General features: G+C 48.6%; 1 protein-coding gene across 1 annotated transcript in view; it reads right to left on the bottom strand.

Moving 5' to 3' along the window:
- NUP54 (nucleoporin 54) overlaps positions 1-13,593 on the bottom strand; it is a 768,463-nt gene extending 754,870 nt beyond the window's left edge. Inside the window, exon 1 of the mRNA XM_069626313.1 lies at positions 13,443-13,593. The gene's annotated coding sequence lies outside the window, so the exon portion shown is untranslated. The remainder of the gene's footprint in view (positions 1-13,442) is intronic.
- Positions 13,594-17,762: the final 4,169 nt, after the last annotated feature.

The following is a 17,762-nucleotide window of genomic DNA, read 5'->3' on the forward strand; positions in this document are numbered from 1 at the left end:
TCGATTTTCACTGCATCCTTGTCGCACCTGTCCGTCAACACTCTAAGGGCATCCTTCAATTCCATAAAGGCTGTCGAGAGCCTGTCAAGGTGTGTGGCAAAATATAGAATATGGTCTGTATTTATACTTGCACTGGGCCCATCAGCTGGTTTGCAATCAGATAACAGGCTTAAGCCCAAAAGATCAGTATATACCAGTGTAGAAACCCCAGGTTCACTCTGTTGGCATGTTAGTTGGTTAACAACTCACTTTTTTAGTTATCGCTGGAATACATGGGAGTTCTCTAATGAAATTGCTCCCACCACTGAAGTCTTGGCCAGAGCGGCCCACCGGACCGCCCTGTGTGGTGGGCAATCCCATGTCCTGAGTAATGTGCTCTCCAGGTTCTCACCTTGTGCACCCATATAGATGGTTTCTGGTTCATCCAGGACTTCTTCGCCAGCTACGCATGCCTCCCTGTCTTGCAATTCTCTATTTCTTGGTAAACAGTTCTCAGTATAATATCAATCAATTGAGCGCTCATGGAACCTCCAAAATTGGTCTAGACGAGGGTTCAGCCACAGCTACAAGATCATGAGCAACATCAGAGGTTTTATCATTTAACGCAATGGGTGGGGGTGACAAAGTCGATATAACTGAATGCCCTTCACAAACAGATCCAGTGCCTAGATCGTGCCCAGAGATATTCCGTGGGTTAGACGTCCAAATAGGTCTTTCATAAGTGAGAGCATCCAAGGGTGCTGACACTTGATTTGAGGCCATCGCCATACAGTCTCCTCCCTCTCACCTGCCTCTCGACACTGAGGAGTCATCAGTGTCAGCTTACCACCAGCGGCCACCGTAAAAACAGTGTCAGCGACCAGGCTACTCGCAGGACTAACCACCTTGGTCGCAGTGGCCACCTCAGCATCGTTATTCGTCACCCACTCTGTTTCAACCACCCTGTTTACTGACACCTCCCTGTTTTCCACTTCATTCAGACCCCCGATCCCTGAGGACACCCTCATAGCCATCTGGCTTCGGACTACCCAATTGATCGTGGTCTGACCTGAAGCATTACAGGCCTGAGCAACTTTTGTGCCCAATTGATTTATTGTGGCACCTCCTTTTTTTGCTGCCTTCCGGGCCCAGAGTTTTTCCACCATGTCAGTCACTATTAATCCTGGGGGGTCTGTCGCCATCCAAAGCACCAGTCAATCTGAAAGCAATCTGGCCACAGCACCAACCACAACTAGGCAACCACCTCCATACCCGTGCTATGCCTGTACAGAAGTGGCATGAAATATTGAGGGCTGAATGCTGGATGCTGCTAAAAGTGGATAACAAGTAACAAAATATTATTACTGTCACCACATCACCACAGCCCCCCAAGCTCTATGACACCAACTGGCTAGTTTTCCTACTGTTTTTCCTACTGGTTTTTCAATGGTCAGGCTTGGTCACCTTCTTACAACCTCAACCTCAAAACCTCAAAGCCTCGCAATGACACACCTTGCCACCAAATAAATGCAAAAAACACTCAATGCAGGTTTATATAATGCAGATATGTGCCAGTAGTATATGCAAATACAAATATATGGCACATATATATGGAGAGTTATGGACCAGTCACGTGCAGATGTAGGCATTAGCTACTAGTACTAGCTGCCAATATATCAGCCATGGCCGTAGCCATAGCCGTTGCAGTAAATAAAAATAAAAAAAACCTGTTCCCTATTCTCAGTCACCCGTGTTCCGCAGGGTGCTAAATACACTCACAGCGCGACACAGAGATTAGGAAACACTTGTCTCTCCAGACTCCACGTTCGCAAGCCACCCAGCACATGCTGAGTCTCTGCTTCGCCCACTTGACGTCCGGTCAAAGTCAGACTGGAAGTTTAACAAACCACTGCTCCCACTCCATCTAACCTCTGCCACGCTACCACACTGGTCAGGCTTCCACAGCAGGCTTCCACAGCAGGATGGGCGAGGCGGCCCGGCAAGGTAATCGGGCGGGCTTTCAGACAGGCGGGCGGGTTGCTTCAGCACAAGTTCCCACTCCCAGAGCTGCAGCGGCTTTATCCCTCAGGTTAGAGCTCAGAGAAAAGCACCCACAAACGCATCAAGCTGCATTGCTAGTTCTACGTACTACTTGCAGCAGCTTCCGACACAGTGTTATTTTAAGTATTGATTATTGTAACTATGCATTCCTTGCTTATCCCTGGCACCAGTGAAAGTTTCCAATATTAGGGGTCCTACCTGCAAAATGCACCACTAGTCTAAGGCCACCTGTCATTCCAGTGAAGGATTCCCATATTAGGGTTCCTACTTGCAAAATGTACCAATGCTCCACTAGTCCCAGGCTGTGTTTCACAATGTCTCCCATATTATGGGCCCTGCCTGCAAAATGTACCAATGCTCCACTAGTCCCTGGCTGTGTTTCACAATGTCTCCCATATTATGGGCCCTGCCTGCAAAATGTACCAATGCTCCACTAGTCCCAGGCTGTGTTTCACACTAGTGAAAGTAAATTAGCAAATTGTGCTGTGGTAATAGCGCCCAGTATGCCCCATAGAGTCCTATGGACTTTAAAAAACGGGGACTTACAGTCTTACCGCAACTCGGGATCTGACGCTAATAGCGCCGGACCGAGTTGCGGTAACACTATTTGCGTTGGCAGTATCCCGGCGGATTTACGGCTGGAAATGCCACCAAGCTTGTGATAGAACCCATAGAACCTTATGTTTTCTTCTTACCCCAAGCCCCACGGTATTAGAATGCATCAGCCATGTTTGTTTACAAGTGTAATGTGCTGACCTCTCAGGTTTTCAAGGAATGAGTGTATTCAATGATAGCACTGGGCATGACGTTACTTGATCTTTCACACCCATAATTCCACATGAAGCTATTAACACCAGCAGTGTCAAAGCAGGAAGTGACGCCTCCAAAAATACCTTTAATTATACCACAATTCATTCATTAAGAAAAATGAAAAACGAAACGAAATGGACCCATCTTCAATAGCACGTGTACATGCATGCATGTATCCATTAAGCATGCACAAGTGTACCCGCCTCAACCATCAACAAGCATTGGCAATGCCAACAGTTTGGGCTTTTGTGTAGGCTTGGAAGAGGCACTTGCCAGTCAGTGTCCTAGTGGTATTAACTGGCTTTCGATGGTAGCAGCTGCAAAATGGTGCAATTAACCTGGGCCTCTAAAATCGGTTCCTGGCAAATGCCTATTAGTATACACAAGCCAAAATCGTTGGCTTGCCAATGCTTGTTTAGTCCAAGGTGCTGCGCATTTTGAGGAATTCATACTTGCCCAATATCTTTACTTCTCCGTGCTTGATCCTGAAGAATCCCTTGCATGGTTGCAGCATCAGTATGATGCCAAACACATGGTGCCTGGTCAGTTTGGGTCTGTTGGTGGTAGTGGAGGGGGATTTCATTTAGGACTGTGTGGGAAGAGTTTAGGGTGTGGGGGAGACAGCAGGGTAGACCTCTGGGTGAAATGAGCAAGTATTCTGGTCATTGCCCCCAATCAATGCCTGACTAACACCTTCTTGTCCTGACCAAGACAGGCCCTGCCCTGACGGGCAGAATTCCCAGCAGGCCACTGACCACAGCACCTGAGCATGGTAGAGCGAGCTTTGAGGCATTTCTCAGCCTGCCAATCAGCATGCTAAGCAAGGCAAATTAGGTGACGGCGGCCCCAAATTTCAAGTAGCCCTTTCTCTAAACAAAAGGTTCTTGCTTCCCATAATTCTTAGCAGTGGCATATGGTCATTGACTTGAATTTACAGACTGGCCGTTCCCTCTCATCTGCCAACTCGCAGATGCCTGGTTTGTTGCACATGGTGTACAATGTATCGATGTGAGAGAGCGAGAAAGAGAGAGGCGGATTGACAGGGGCAGTGTGAGCTAGTGAAATAGGACCTGTATTCAATGAGTGGTGGGAGTTCAGGGTTGCAGGTTGTTTTGACTTGTAAGCTCTACTCCTCCATTCTCCTGACTGTCTCCCCTCCAAGATCTCCTACCGCTTTACACTACATACACAAACACCCCACAGTTGGCCACCACAGGCCTAGCTGTTACCACATTAACAGTAACCGAGCCACGACAAAGTGCTTCTCTTTAGCCCTGTCGCACTCTCCCACATCAGCGGCTAACCAGACTCAAAGCGCTGTAGTCTATCTGATCTTGGGCTCTTACCTATAGATAACATGCTACCAAGATTATCTGCCACACCCATGGAAAGCAGACAGACACTCATGAACCCGGTACTCCCAACCTGCACCCATCAACACCACAGGTTTTGCATCTGCCATTCCCACTGTCCCACTAATGAACCCCGCCCCCTTTTTTTCTTACAGGGTCAAGTGCAGCGAAACCACCAATGTTGCAGACGGGCACTATACATGACCATTTACATTACATTATTTGTACCTTGATTGAATTTTTGTTTGGAGGTTTGGCAAAAACCTTTATAGAAACTAATAAAAACACAAAATACAAACAGCATTGTAAGCCAAGACTATAAGCTTAATGGTTATTGGGTTAGTGTTCTGGGAGAGACCCGGTCGTCAGCATGCAGAGAACTGGCAGAACATTTTGTATGGAACCTTTTTAATTCCTTGAAGGACACTCTCTTTTGTGAAGCTGACCCGAACCCAGTTCCTGGAGAATAACAATCCTGACAACTTTAGTTTAATACAGACCAAAGCAATTTCAATTTGTTTTGGCCTCAATTTGTAAACACGCCCTAATAAACCCTTTATAAACTATATAAACTCCTTAAAGTCACACATCCGGCTTGGTCGGGTCTGTTGATGCATGTCCAGTGTATGAAGAACTAACATATCATGTATGGCTTCAAGCGCCCAATGTCTTATGGTTCCTGATCTGAAGGTACATGTTATAGGACAGACCAGGGTATTTATTTTTATTATTTTAAATTAATTATCTTTCTATGTGCACATAACATTTGTGACTTCACATTGCACTGGGCAGGAAGGGAGAATGGGAGTTTGCAGTTTCTAAATGAAACAAAAAACAAGACTATGGCTCATGTGCAATCATTTTTGAGGCATTCGATGTATCGCAGACCTAACCAAGCGGCGCAAATGTGCATTAGACAGAACATTTTGTCAGAGATTGGAAGGCCGTCCCTCAACAGTTACCTTCGTCAACAGCCCCTTGATAGCTCCGCCACTTCGATGATGCACGACTCGTGCATTCCATATCCGGAGGCAGAACTCCGCCTACGGAAATGTTTGACTCTGGCAGACTCCCCAGTAGACTCGACAGCACAAAGAAAACACGGCTCCTACCTTGTTTGGGGCCGCCGTTAGTAGGATTACGGCAACTCGGTCACTGTAAAAGCAAACTGGATTCCTGATCGACGCCTTGCACCTGGGATTCTCTTGCTGCTGCTTCGATTGGAATCCAGGGCTACTCCGGCTTCCTGCTTATTTTGTAGAACTCTCTTTTTAACCTACTGTCACCCACAAGCCCTGGCGACTTCCCTGCTATGTCATGCACTTGCCAGCGACTAAATTGCCATTTCCGGGTGTTTTACCACTCTGCCAAAATTTCATTTTGGAAACTCGTTTTTCCAGCTGGTTTTGTGTAGCGGATTTTACCGCCACACAAGGGTGTGGCAATTACCAGGTGTGGTATTACCGCATGGGCCAATTGCCGGTCCCCCATTAAGTCGCCTGGGACTCCAAAATGGGCAATAAATAGTCTGCATGACTTGCAAGCATGCAATCATAGTGGGGCAACTGGTAATTACTGCATGTGGTAACGGCAAACGAGTTTGGATCTCATGATCAGGCCCTAAGGTGAGTTTATGCGCCTAGACTTCCCTGCTAGCCTCTGCCGCTTGAGATACTTTTCAATGCCTTTGTTGAATTATTTATGCAGCAGCTGCTGCTCATTCTTACTAACTTTATCCCCTGTTAATAGTTGGTATCTGCAGCCACGGGGTCCCGGGGAGACCCACCCGCCATAAGAGACTACCCTAACACGGGTCTGCTGCCGTTGGGCTCCGGGCGCACTAACACCACCTTTATTATAAGTTGCGACGGCTCAACGTAGCTGTCACGCAATCATGTGACACATTACATTTCTTCCTTTTTACAGGGAACAAACTGAGCACCAGTTGGTCAGTTGTGAAATAACACATAAACACATAACCCAACATGGGCAGAAAAATGGCATAACAAAACATGGCTGCAACATTGGATGAACAGTAAATTAAACTGGGTGTTTTGCATTTCAACACAATGGCATAGCCCCCCACGTTGCTTGTCCCATAGATTGCTTACTCTGACATTACATAGTCATCAAAAGGGGTAGGCCTCCTGCTTTCCCGACTTGGGTACCTACCCCCTTTTATACTGTCTTACCTCTCCTGACAACATGCTACATTCCCCCACCCTCCTGAAAAAAATTGAGTTTTCGTGTCACCGTTCCTCTGTTGTCCGCGCCATGACCATGGACCCCATCAACTGAACAACATCCATGGGACACGGTTTGTATGTGAGGCACAACTTTCCTTCGGGATGTCTGTTTCTCACTAACACTGTGTCACCCACAACTAGGTCTTGTGGTTTTAGGTTCTTTCTCGTGTTTTCCCTTTCGTTTCATCATCTCCTGTCCTCAAAGACTCTCTTGTCGTCGATTTCACCTGGGACTCTTCCTTCCACCTTGGGAATCCAGCCTTGGAGACACCTTTGAAAGAGGGCCTCTGTCGGTGCGACTCCTGTGGCACTATACGGCTTAGACCTGTACTCCTGCAAAAACTGATATAGCGTCCCTTTGAGGCAGTTTCCTTGTCCTTGAGCAATGCAGAAGATTTTGTTTAGAGTGCGCATAAAACTCTCCGCCTCGCCGTTTGCTCACGGCCAGACAGGTGATATCTTCCGATGTACTATTCCGCACTCCCACAGGAATTCTGCGAAACATTCCCCTTGGAACGGGGGTTCATTGTCAGAGAAAATTGCCCGGGGAAAACCGTGGGTCACAAATATATTTTCCATCACATGGGCCACTTGCTCGAATGTTGTGGATTCTACCAGCTCCACCTCTGGGTATTTGGACCACTTGTCAATCATGACCAGAAAATGCAACTCACAACCCGTGAAGCCAAAGTCAATGTGTACAGTGTCCCACGGTCCATCACTCCGGGGCATGGACTCAATTTGTGGTTGTCGGTTGGCTGGCGCTGCGGCCTGGCACCATACGCACCCGCTGATAAAATCATCCACGCTCTTCTCTAAATTAGGAAACCATACCTTCATGCGCAGTCTCGCTTTAGTCTTTGCCGAACCCTGATGTCCGTTGTGTGCCAGCTCTATCACTCTCCGTATGAGTACCACCGGGATCCCCATCCTACTACCCTCAGGAGGAGGCCTTCATCTGTGATCGACAGCTCGTGAGCTCGTGGCGTATCCTCCACAACTGTTCCAACTCTAGTTGAACCGCCTGGACTTTCCGGTTGAGATCCGTCAATATGTTTTTCCAGTCACCACTTGACATGGCTGTCTTGACCAGGCTGAAACACTCATCCCATTCAGATGTGTCCAAGATTTCTTGGACCGATAGTGAAACTGGTTTGGCCGACTCCACTACTAAATGGACGTGGTCTTCAGCTTCAGTTTCTTCGCCGCACTCAGTGTCCTCCTCTTCCTGAGGGTGCAGTGATAGATAGTCTGCCAGGTTATGCAACCTCGGTCTGTACACTAGCTTCACCCCATATTCAAGCAGTGTGAGCATCCACTGCTCAATTCTTGGGGTTGGTTTTGAGGATGAGACTGCCATGATGGGTAACGGTGGTTTATGATCAGTGACAATTCTCCCGGCTTTCCCAGAATGTAAAGTCGGAAGTGGTGACACCCCCACAGGACTGCCAGAGCCTCCCTCTCGATTTGGGAGTAGCGTTGTTCAGTGCTGGACAGGGCCTTACTTGCGGACACCATGGGCTTCACCTGCCCTTGCAAGTCGCTCTGGGTCAGTATCGCCTCCAAGACCACCGAACTGGCATCCACCACAATTTCTGACTCCTTCTCTGGATTGAAGAAAACCATGGGGACTTTTTTCATAAGTACCTTCTTGATGGTTTCAAATGCCTTCTGTTCCTTCTGCGTACATTCCCATGCCGTATCTTTTCTCGTTAGTAGTCTGAGAAGCTCGGATATGGTCGCAAGTTTCAGAATGAGCTATCGATATTGCATGACCATTCCGAGGAAGCTCTGGATTTCCAATGCATTCCTCGGTGGCCTTGCCTCCTGAATGTCTTGTACCTTGCACAGCTCCAGCGCTATGCCACCTTCATGAAAGATGAATCCAAAGAACTCAATGCGTTTTCACAGGAATTTGCACTTTTCCCTGTGAAGGGTGAGTCCCAGCTGCTGAATTATCTGAAGCATCTTTTCTAATCTTTCCATGTGCTCTGCCTCCGATGTGGTGAATACCAGTATGTCGCCACTTAAATTGATAACTCCGTCCAGTCCTGCTAGGGCCCGACAGATCATATTCTGAAACACCTCCCCTGCCGTGGATACCCAAAACTGAGGCCTTGCACTGGTACAGGTGGAGTACCAGCTGGTGATACCCTGTTCTCAGATCGAGATTGGCGAACGCGCAGGCTCCTTGTACCTCCCCCACCACATCATCTAACGTCAGTGCCAGGTGTCTCTCCCTCCTGATGGCCTGGTTGGGGAGCTTCATGTTGACACAGATTCGCACTGACTCCTGTTGTTTAGGTTTCTGCGCCACCACTATGGGAGACACCCACAGGGTTGGTACTTCCACTTTCTCAATAATGTCTAGATTCACCAGGTTTATGAGTTCCTGATCCACCCGTCCCCTTAGGTGAAATGGTAGCCGACAGTGCTTGAGTGCCACTGGGCGGACCGATTCGTTGATGTGCAACTTAATGGGTTCTCCAGTCATCTTCCTCACAACCACAAACACGCCCTTGAACTTCTCCAGGACTTCATTAATGTCTGCCGCGTACACCCCAAATGCGAAATTCACAATTCCTAATGCTTCAGCTGCCGCACAGCTAAGCAGCGTGTCCATACTGATTTTTGCCTTGATGGGATGTCTGTCATGTTCCACCTTTGTTATGAAGACGCCGTTCAACGGAATGGGTTGCATGCACCTGAATGTGAAGATCTAGGCTTTCGCAGCTGCTAGCGGTGGCGAGCCCGGCAGGGTCTCGTAGTGTTGTAACGCCATCACACACACTGATGCCCCCGTATCCACCAGGGCCAGTGTCTCTTCCCTCCTATGCTAGAGATGAATACCTCCTCCTCCTCTTCTTCCTCCACTGCTATGTCGTGCTCCTCACAATCGCCCCATTGTTCCACCATTGCCATGTTTTGTTGTCTCGAGACTGTTGTCTCGAGACATTGGTATTCGTCCTGCTCGGGCCTCTCGGGATCGCCACTGGGGTGGGGACCTTGCACCTTCTGGCGAAAAGTCCAGTTTCTCCACACCATCCGCACACCCTACCCTTTGCCGGGCATTCACCCGAATGTGGGAGGTCATAACCACACTTTGGACAGGGTGTGGGAATTTCACTGCTCTCTCTTCTGGGAACCCACCTTGGCTTTGCCGCTGTGGCTCCTTGCTGCCGACACACTGCACATACCTCCTCCAGCTTGAGTGAACGGATTGCTGCATCCATTTTGGAAGCCCTTACTTCCGCCAGTTCATGTGGCCTGCCCATCTCCAGGATGCGAGCAAGCGTGAGCCCAGGCTCCCTCAGTACTTGGCATTGTAGGCAACCTTGTATGAGCTGATTGCAGAACATCACATCTTCATTCTTCCAAGCACATGCGCAGCAAGATGTCTAAGACGTCCATAAAACTTGTCAGGGGACTCATCTTCCTTCTGCTTGGCGGCACACATGACGAACCGCTCGTAGTCTTGATTCGCCAACAGCATAAAATGTTCTGTCAAACAATCGTTGGCTGCTTGGTACCAGTTGTCCCCTGGAGTTAGGGTTTTAAAAATGTTGTGTACCTCTGATTCAGCCAAGTATATGAGCGTGGACACTTTCGCATCCTCATCCGTCACCCCTGTGGCTCTAAAAAACATGTCTAGCCTCTCGATCCAGAGGTTCCATTTGGGCCCCAGGCTTGATGGTGTGCCTGTCGTGTCGATCTCTGGCATGGAGCCAGAGAGCCTTGCTGGTGAGGTCCCTCTCTTTTACAAACAGCACCTCCTGTCGGCCCCTGATCGTCCTCCTGCACATCACCTTGGTTCTGAATCATGGCTGCCTGTTTCCTTTGAGTCCACACATGTCTGAGCGCACAGGCACTTCCGTAAACCTGCGGCCGCACCTCCCATGTGACAGAGCGCACGAGCACCTCTGGGCAGGCAGAGGACGCAACTCGGAGTGTCACTGAGCACCACCTGGGAGGTAGGAATTCTTTCTTCTGTACTCCCAAACACTTCCAGACCCCGTGGGCTCCTTCCTTTGTTCTCTTGTTGCCACCCTCCTGGTCTTCACACACACTTTGCATACTACTTTCCAATGTCCCGCTTTCTTTCCCTTTGTTCTTTCGTTTTTCTTTTGAAGATTGGGCCCCCCAAGCCTTCCATGTGCTGTGCACACAGCAGGGTGCTGCACCGTGAGTTCCAAAAACGTCTCCTGGGCGCACAAGCACTCCAAATGTGAGACGCTGCCAGTGGAATAATCAAAATGGTGGTCAGAATCTTACCGCAATCAGTTGACTGGTAGGCACTGAGAGGAAAGAACGCTGCCGTTGGGGTGGGGACCGAAATCTTCCCTCCTGCCAAGGTGTCCTTGTTGCCAATGTTAATAGTTGGTTCTGCAGACCCGGAGTTCCGAGGAGACCCGCCCGCCTTAAAAGACTATGTGGACACAGGTCTGCTGCCGTTGGGCTCTGGGCACACTCTGCTTGCGCAGGTGTGGGAACACCACCTTTATTACAACGTGCAACGGCTCAACGTACCCGTCGCGCAATCATGTGGCACATTACATCCCCTTCTGGTATGGGCTCAAGCAGTTAACAAGGGAGCTTTACACAGTGGGGGTCATTACGACCCTGGCGTTAAGGGTTTAACGGTGCCGTAAAAGGTGTCGGTGCCGTTAAACCCTTAACGCCTGATTACGAGGTCCCTTTGCGGGACCCGACCTTAATGGTTGGTTTTACCAGCCGTTAAAGTAGGGTGCCGCAAAGGGACCTCGGTGCTAATTACGGTACTGCAATTTGCGGTACCATACTTAGCGCCTTCCCCAGTCCCATTGAGCCCTATGGGGCGAAAATGGGAATGGGGAAGGGCCATGGTGAAATGGGGAAATACTGCCCCGCCAACCTTGGAATGGGGCGGTATTTCCCCATTTCACCATGGCGGACTTGTTACAACACCGCCACCAACCATGGTGCTAATAGCGCCATGGTTTAGCGCCGGGTTGTAATGAGGGCCAGTGTGTGTGTACATCTTCAAATCACTCCCACGTTTCCATCTTTCCTTTCCAAGTGCTGACACATTGGTTGTAGCAGGAGCATCTCAAACATGAGTTGCTGTGTATAGAAGAATGCAGTGTGTGGAGTCCCTGGGAAACCCAATGACAGAAACCAGGATCTGACGAAGTCCCAAGCCAGCAATTGAGTCACTAGACCAGATCTTCTTCCTATTGAATGACTCTAGAAATCAATGTCTAATGGTGCAAATATATCTAGTAATCATTTATAATGGTACACAGATGTGCAGGACACTGTTGTACTCACTAGTATATTATTTATTTCACTTTTCTGTGAGCTGAGGACCATGGCTCATAAGTGGCTTTTTCATTTTGGGTTCAGGATTCAGTTCAGTTGGTAGTCTGCACTATACCATTAGTCAATGTTATCTTTGAAGGCAAGACAAGTATTCTAATGAACCATGTACGAGTGAGTATTAGCTAAACTGCGTCACTTCTGGGTGACCGAAATGTGGGCATTTTCGGCAACAAGTGCACACAGAAGTAGTGGGTTGCACCGAAGCACAACATTTGGGGAGCTAGGATTTGCGCTAGGGTGTTGAGGTTTCACAGTTTGCAATGTAGCCAAGTCAGGAGGCCACATCTCTCTGGATGACGAGAGAAATAACGATACGAGGAAAGATCAAATGAGAAAAAAGAGTCAATTGGGGATTACATTGGAGGCAGGATCAGGTGGTAAGGGAGATCTAGGAGATCATTACCTACATGGACCTCTGCTGGCCAGGTTCTGACCAGTTTGCAAATGTCAACTTTGAGCTTGTCAGTCACCGCAAATATCATTGTTGCTCTGGTCAGTAAGTCGAAATGTCTTTCCAAAATGTCTCAGCACCTGTGCAAAATTCCCTGAAACTGTTACAAAACTTCTCAGCAGCAGAGCTATATATATATATATATATATATATATACACATATACATCTTACTTTACTTATGTTGGGGCAGAGACACTTAAGTGGAAAGAGAAAGGCGTGTATAGAAAGCATTACAAACCGCCTGAGGCAAGGTAATACAAAAAAGAAGAGCCACAGAGAGCTAAAAGGGTTGCAACCAAGAGAATGGGAGGTCTATAACAAAATGGATGTCAGGACAGGGGGCACAATTCAAGAAAGTCAGAGAAACAGGCACACTTGGAGAGAAAAGGTGGAACTTTCAGTTCATGTCAAGTAGATAAAGGTAGCTGTGTGCCGCAGAGACTTTTATATTGAACAGTGGTCTCTATTAATGAGACATATAGAATGCATTAACTGTGCATAGAGTTTGTACAAGCATGTATACGACAATGAGAAAGTGCAAGAAAAAATATACAATTTGATACCTCCCTCAAGAGTATCAATTCAAAAATATCTAGGAAGAAAAGATGTATTCAGTTGTATTAGAATTAGACCCAGGCACATTGGAAAGAGGTTGAAAGGAGCATACAAACTGATGGTATGTTTTGGACACATGTGAATTGAGGTATGATGATCTATTATATGTAGATGGGTGACAGGCCAATTAGTTGTCTTGATTGGTGACCTGGAGAGTCTTTGCTAAAGGAGCCTGCCATATATCCACACTTCTTTTCAGGGGGTTATCTGCAGTAGGGGTCTGCAATCTTTGGCTTTTCAGATGTTTTGAACTAACGCTCTCATCAGCCCTAACCAGCACCGCCTGTGGCGGAGGTTCATGGGGGTCGTAGTCCCAGCACACTAGGGTTGCAGACAGCTGATTTACACTGTGTGCTGAAAGGCGAACTGCTGGGACTGTGTATGTTGGGCTAAACCTATTCATTATTAAAGGATGTTGTGGGCATAGTTGTTTGGCTGCAGTTTGCCCAAAGGTAGTGTGCTCTTCCGAAGGTTGTCCGGAGGGGAGATTTCTCAGATTAGGATGTGTCTATCTACCAGCAATTAAACGTGTGCTCCTGAGTAGCGATAATGCAATGCTCGTTGTTTACCTCACAGCTTGGAAATGTGTGTCCTCTCTTGTCCAGGTGAGCTCGCCACACCTGCTTTCCCTCCAGACACATCCTGATTGCCACGGCTCCCTATTCCAGTCCTCACTTGCAGCACCGACCCTATGCAAGTATTTCCATTTTGAGAAAGCTCCCTGAAATTACCTTGTAAACCTTGCTATGAGTGAGCGTTTGATGTCACAATAGTGTCCCCGACACATCTATCATGCAAGAGCTGGCTGGCTCTCCCCTCAGTTTGGGGATGGTTGCTAAGGTCTGTGCACCCAATAGCATGCACATACCTAAAACGTCATTACCTGCTAGAGAGGTGTTAAGAAGGATAGTAAAGATTTCACTTGAGATGTTTTCAAAATACAGGCCCAGCTGGTGCATCAAAAGCACATTAATATTTCAAATAGTTAACACTTTACAATTAAGAGGTTGGAGGTAAGGGATTACCGACACCGGTAAGGGTGCCGGTGCCGGTAATCCCTTACCTCCGTATTCTGAGGTCCCTTTGCGGGTCCTCCCTTAACACCTGGTTTTACCAGGCGTTAAGGACGGGACCCGCAAAAGGACTTTGGAGGTAATATCGTTATTACCGCCTTCCCATTCCCATTGAGCCCTAAGGGCCCTGGTGAATGGGGAATTACCACCCCCTCCAACCTTGGAATGGGGCGGTAATACCTCCATTCACCAGGGAGGAGTCGGTATGGATTTGGAGGCAACCATGGAGCTAATAGCTCCATGGTTACCTCCAACCTCGTAATGAGGCCAAGTGTCTTGATTTCCACATACGTCCAAGGAATCAATTATGAATTAATGTCCCGGTTGATAAATATAGGTGTACAATAGATACCTTTGCGTGTCTGAGGATCAGAAATGGAAGAAGGACAGAAGTGGCCTTTGAAAAGATGCAGACAATGGTCAAATAGGACCCCTCGGTCTACTGCCCTCATCCCACACCACCCACACCTGCGATTTTGTTTTTTCCGCACATTTGAAAGTGCATGCCGTTTCGGATTGGGGTTGCACTATTTAAATGCCTGGAAAAGCCCCATTCAGCGCCCAGCGTTGCGTAGTTGCACTCTGGGATTGGGGGAAGGGCATCCGAATGTGTGAATCTGTGGTGCACAGATTCTAGTGCCCTTTGAAAACCAGGCATATCTTTCCTTTATGCACATGACGGAAAACCAGCCCTATGTGTCTGAATGGGGCATTCAAATAAGATTTAAAAAATTGAACCGGTTCACAGATGTGTCAAAATAAACAGACATACACGACAGTGAATTGAAGTCTCCCTTAAGTGTGTGATGTCACTGTAGCCATCCCTCCTTTTGGCCTTAAATGTGTTCTGGTTGGTTACCAAGTGTGATGTCAGGCATATTGATGGCTGAGGGCCCGACTTCAAGTGTAAGCCTGTCAAAGGCCGTGTGCGCTGTGTGTCGCTGCGCGCAAATAAACACTCGGCCACTCGTTGCAGTGCATAAACCTGGACTGCCGTTCTAACGGCAGTTCCGGTGATTCCTTTATTTTCCGGATGTCACGTGACCCGCAAGTATCCTGGCACATGACACCACATTCCTCCCCAACTTGGAGATGTTTGTACAACAATTAACAAAACGTATATAACAGGTGTGGTGCATTCCAAACCTTCTGGACGTCATCTGGGCAGGCTCGCCTGCAGGTAGATTCCATCCACCATGTATCCTTGGAGGCGGGATGATGGTCTTGGCCGCTCTCTCAGGTGGTACCGGGGATTTCCCCTCTCGGGATAGTCTGCTACAGGGGGCCCGTGTCTGGTGTATCTCCTTGCCGGTGGGGTGTCTCTGTTTCTCGTGGTGTATCATAGGTCCGCGGTGTGCAAGGTGTTGCAGACTCTTCCCTTGCGGCTGTCGGGCTTTCTTCCCACAGCTCCGGTGGTACTTTCTGGAAATGTGATGCGTTCCTTGTCACTGTTTTGCTTCCTCTGATGGCGGTAATCATGCTGTGGTTTGCGGCACTGCTGTCCAAGGTTGGAATTCAAAGTTGAGGGACATCTTCTTGGGCGTGGCCCGGTTCTTGACGATGACGGTGTCTCCTGGTGTTAGATCTTGGTGGCTGGCCGTCGAGTGATGCTCTCTTGTTCATTTCGCCTCGATCTCATGGCGTCTATAGCTGGGATGTCTGGTTCAGGGGCTACCCACTGTGGGTGTATGGGGAGTTCTGCCTGTATGGGTACCCAAAACATGAGGGCAGCTGGGCTGATTCCTGTAGAGGAATGTGGGGTCTGCCTAAGGGTCCTCAGGAAGCGATAGACTGCCTTCAGCCAGGGATGTCCCCATTCCTTGGCGATGCGGATAACTTTATTGAGTGACCCCATGAACCTTTTGGTGTTGCCGTTTGCTTGTGGCCACTGGGGTGATCTGTTTGTGTCTTACGTTTAGGTCTTTGAAGAACGTGCGCAGCTCTTGGCTGGTGAACGGTGGTCCGTAGTCACTCTTGACTTTTGATGGGATTCCATGTGTTGCGAAAATCTTTTCCAATATGAGGATCATTGTCTCTGCGTTGGTTGACACTACGTGTTCTACTTCAGGATATCTACTGAATTCGTCGATCACAATGAGTAGGTATCCTTCGCCGGCGATTGTGCAGTGGTCCATGCTGACGGCTTCCCATCGCTGGTTGCTTCTTGGGGCGCTGATGATGGGTTCTGGGTGCTCAGCCCTCCGGGAGGCTTGGCAGGCTGCACAGGACTCCACCAGCTCCACTACCCGTTGTTGTATGTTGGGCATCCACATCCTGGATTTTAGGTATGCCGTTGTCTTCACGATGCCCTGATGTCCGCTGTGGGCTAACTTGGGGGCTCTCTCCTCTAGTGATGCGCGTAGCACAATTTGGTGGTCTTTGAGGAGCACTCCTTCTGGGGCGATTGAAAGCTTGTGGCAGACCCCGAATAGTGCTCGAAGCTTCGTTTGAGCAGATGTGGCGCATTGGGCCATGGAGGTGAGGAAGTTTTTCCAGTTACCTGACTGGATAGCAGTGGTGGTGTGTGTTAGGATGGTGTCGGCCTCCGTCTCGCTTGCTACTTCTTGCAAGGTCAGGGCCCGTGGTCGGGCGCAGACGATTACGTGGCATACGTGTTCATCTGTCTCTGTCGCGTGGCATTGTTTCTGATCTGTGTTGGGCTGTGGGTGACGGGACAGGCAGTCGGCTGGATTGTCTGTTCCTGGTCGGTAGTCCACCTCTATATTGTAGGGTTGTAGCTGTAGCATCAATTTTTCGATGCAGATGGGGGATGAGGTGCTGAGCCTCTGAATATTGGGATCAGAGGCTTGTGGTCCGGGAATACTTTGGCTTGCTTGCCTAATAGATACACCTTGAAGTGTCTGCATCCCCACAGGATGGCGAGGGCCTCTTTCTATATGTGGGCATAGTTCTGCTCGGGTTTGGTGAGCGCCCGGCTGGCAAACGCGATGGGGTACACGTTTCCTTCGCTGTCCATTTGGGTTAGTACTGCCCCTAGGCCAACCGGACTGGCATCAACTAAGAGTTCTGTGTGTTGAAGAATGCCATGGTTGTGGAGGTCGATAGGGTGTTTTTTATTTGTTGGAAGGCTTGTTGGTGGATGGGTGTCCACTCCCACTTCTGATCTTTCCTTGTTAGTTCCCGGAGGGGGCTCGCGATGCTAGCGAGGTCTGGTATGAATCTCGCACAGTACGTCGCCATCCCCATGAAGCTCCTCACCTCGGTGGCAGATTGTGGGGCTTTAGTGTTCTTGATATTGTTTACTTTGGAGGGGTCTGGTGATACTCCTTTCGCGTTGAATATGTATCCGAAGAAGCATAGTTCTTCCTTTGCAAATTCGCACTTTTCTGCGTTTAGTGTCAAACCGACCTCCTCTAGTCTGCATAGGACTGCTGCTAGGCGTTTGTGGTGTTCCTTTTCGTTGGATGCATATACGAGAATGTCATCACTGATGTTCATTGTTCCCTCTAGACCAGTGAGGACTTTGCGGATTTCATGTTGGAATACTCCCGCGGCTGACGAAATCCCAAAGTTTAGCCATTTGTATTGCCTCAGACCGAGATGGGAGGAGAATGTATTGGTGTATCTCGACTCCTTGGCTAGTCTGAGTTGGTGATAGCCAGATCTAAGGTCGAGTTTGCTAAATATTGTTGCCCCTGTGAAGTCGACAATGGGCCTCATTACACGGATGGCGGTAAGGGTTTACCGGTACCGGTAAGGGTACCAGTGCCGGTAAACCCTTACCGCCTTACTACGAGGTCCCTTTGTGGGACCCTACCTTAACAGACTTGATAAAATACTGGCGGCAACCATGGC

Source organism: Ambystoma mexicanum, chromosome 6p (assembly GCF_040938575.1).
Source record: "Ambystoma mexicanum isolate Mex_15411 chromosome 6p, UKY_AmexF1_1, whole genome shotgun sequence".
NCBI classification, from domain to species: domain Eukaryota; kingdom Metazoa; phylum Chordata; class Amphibia; order Caudata; family Ambystomatidae; genus Ambystoma; species Ambystoma mexicanum.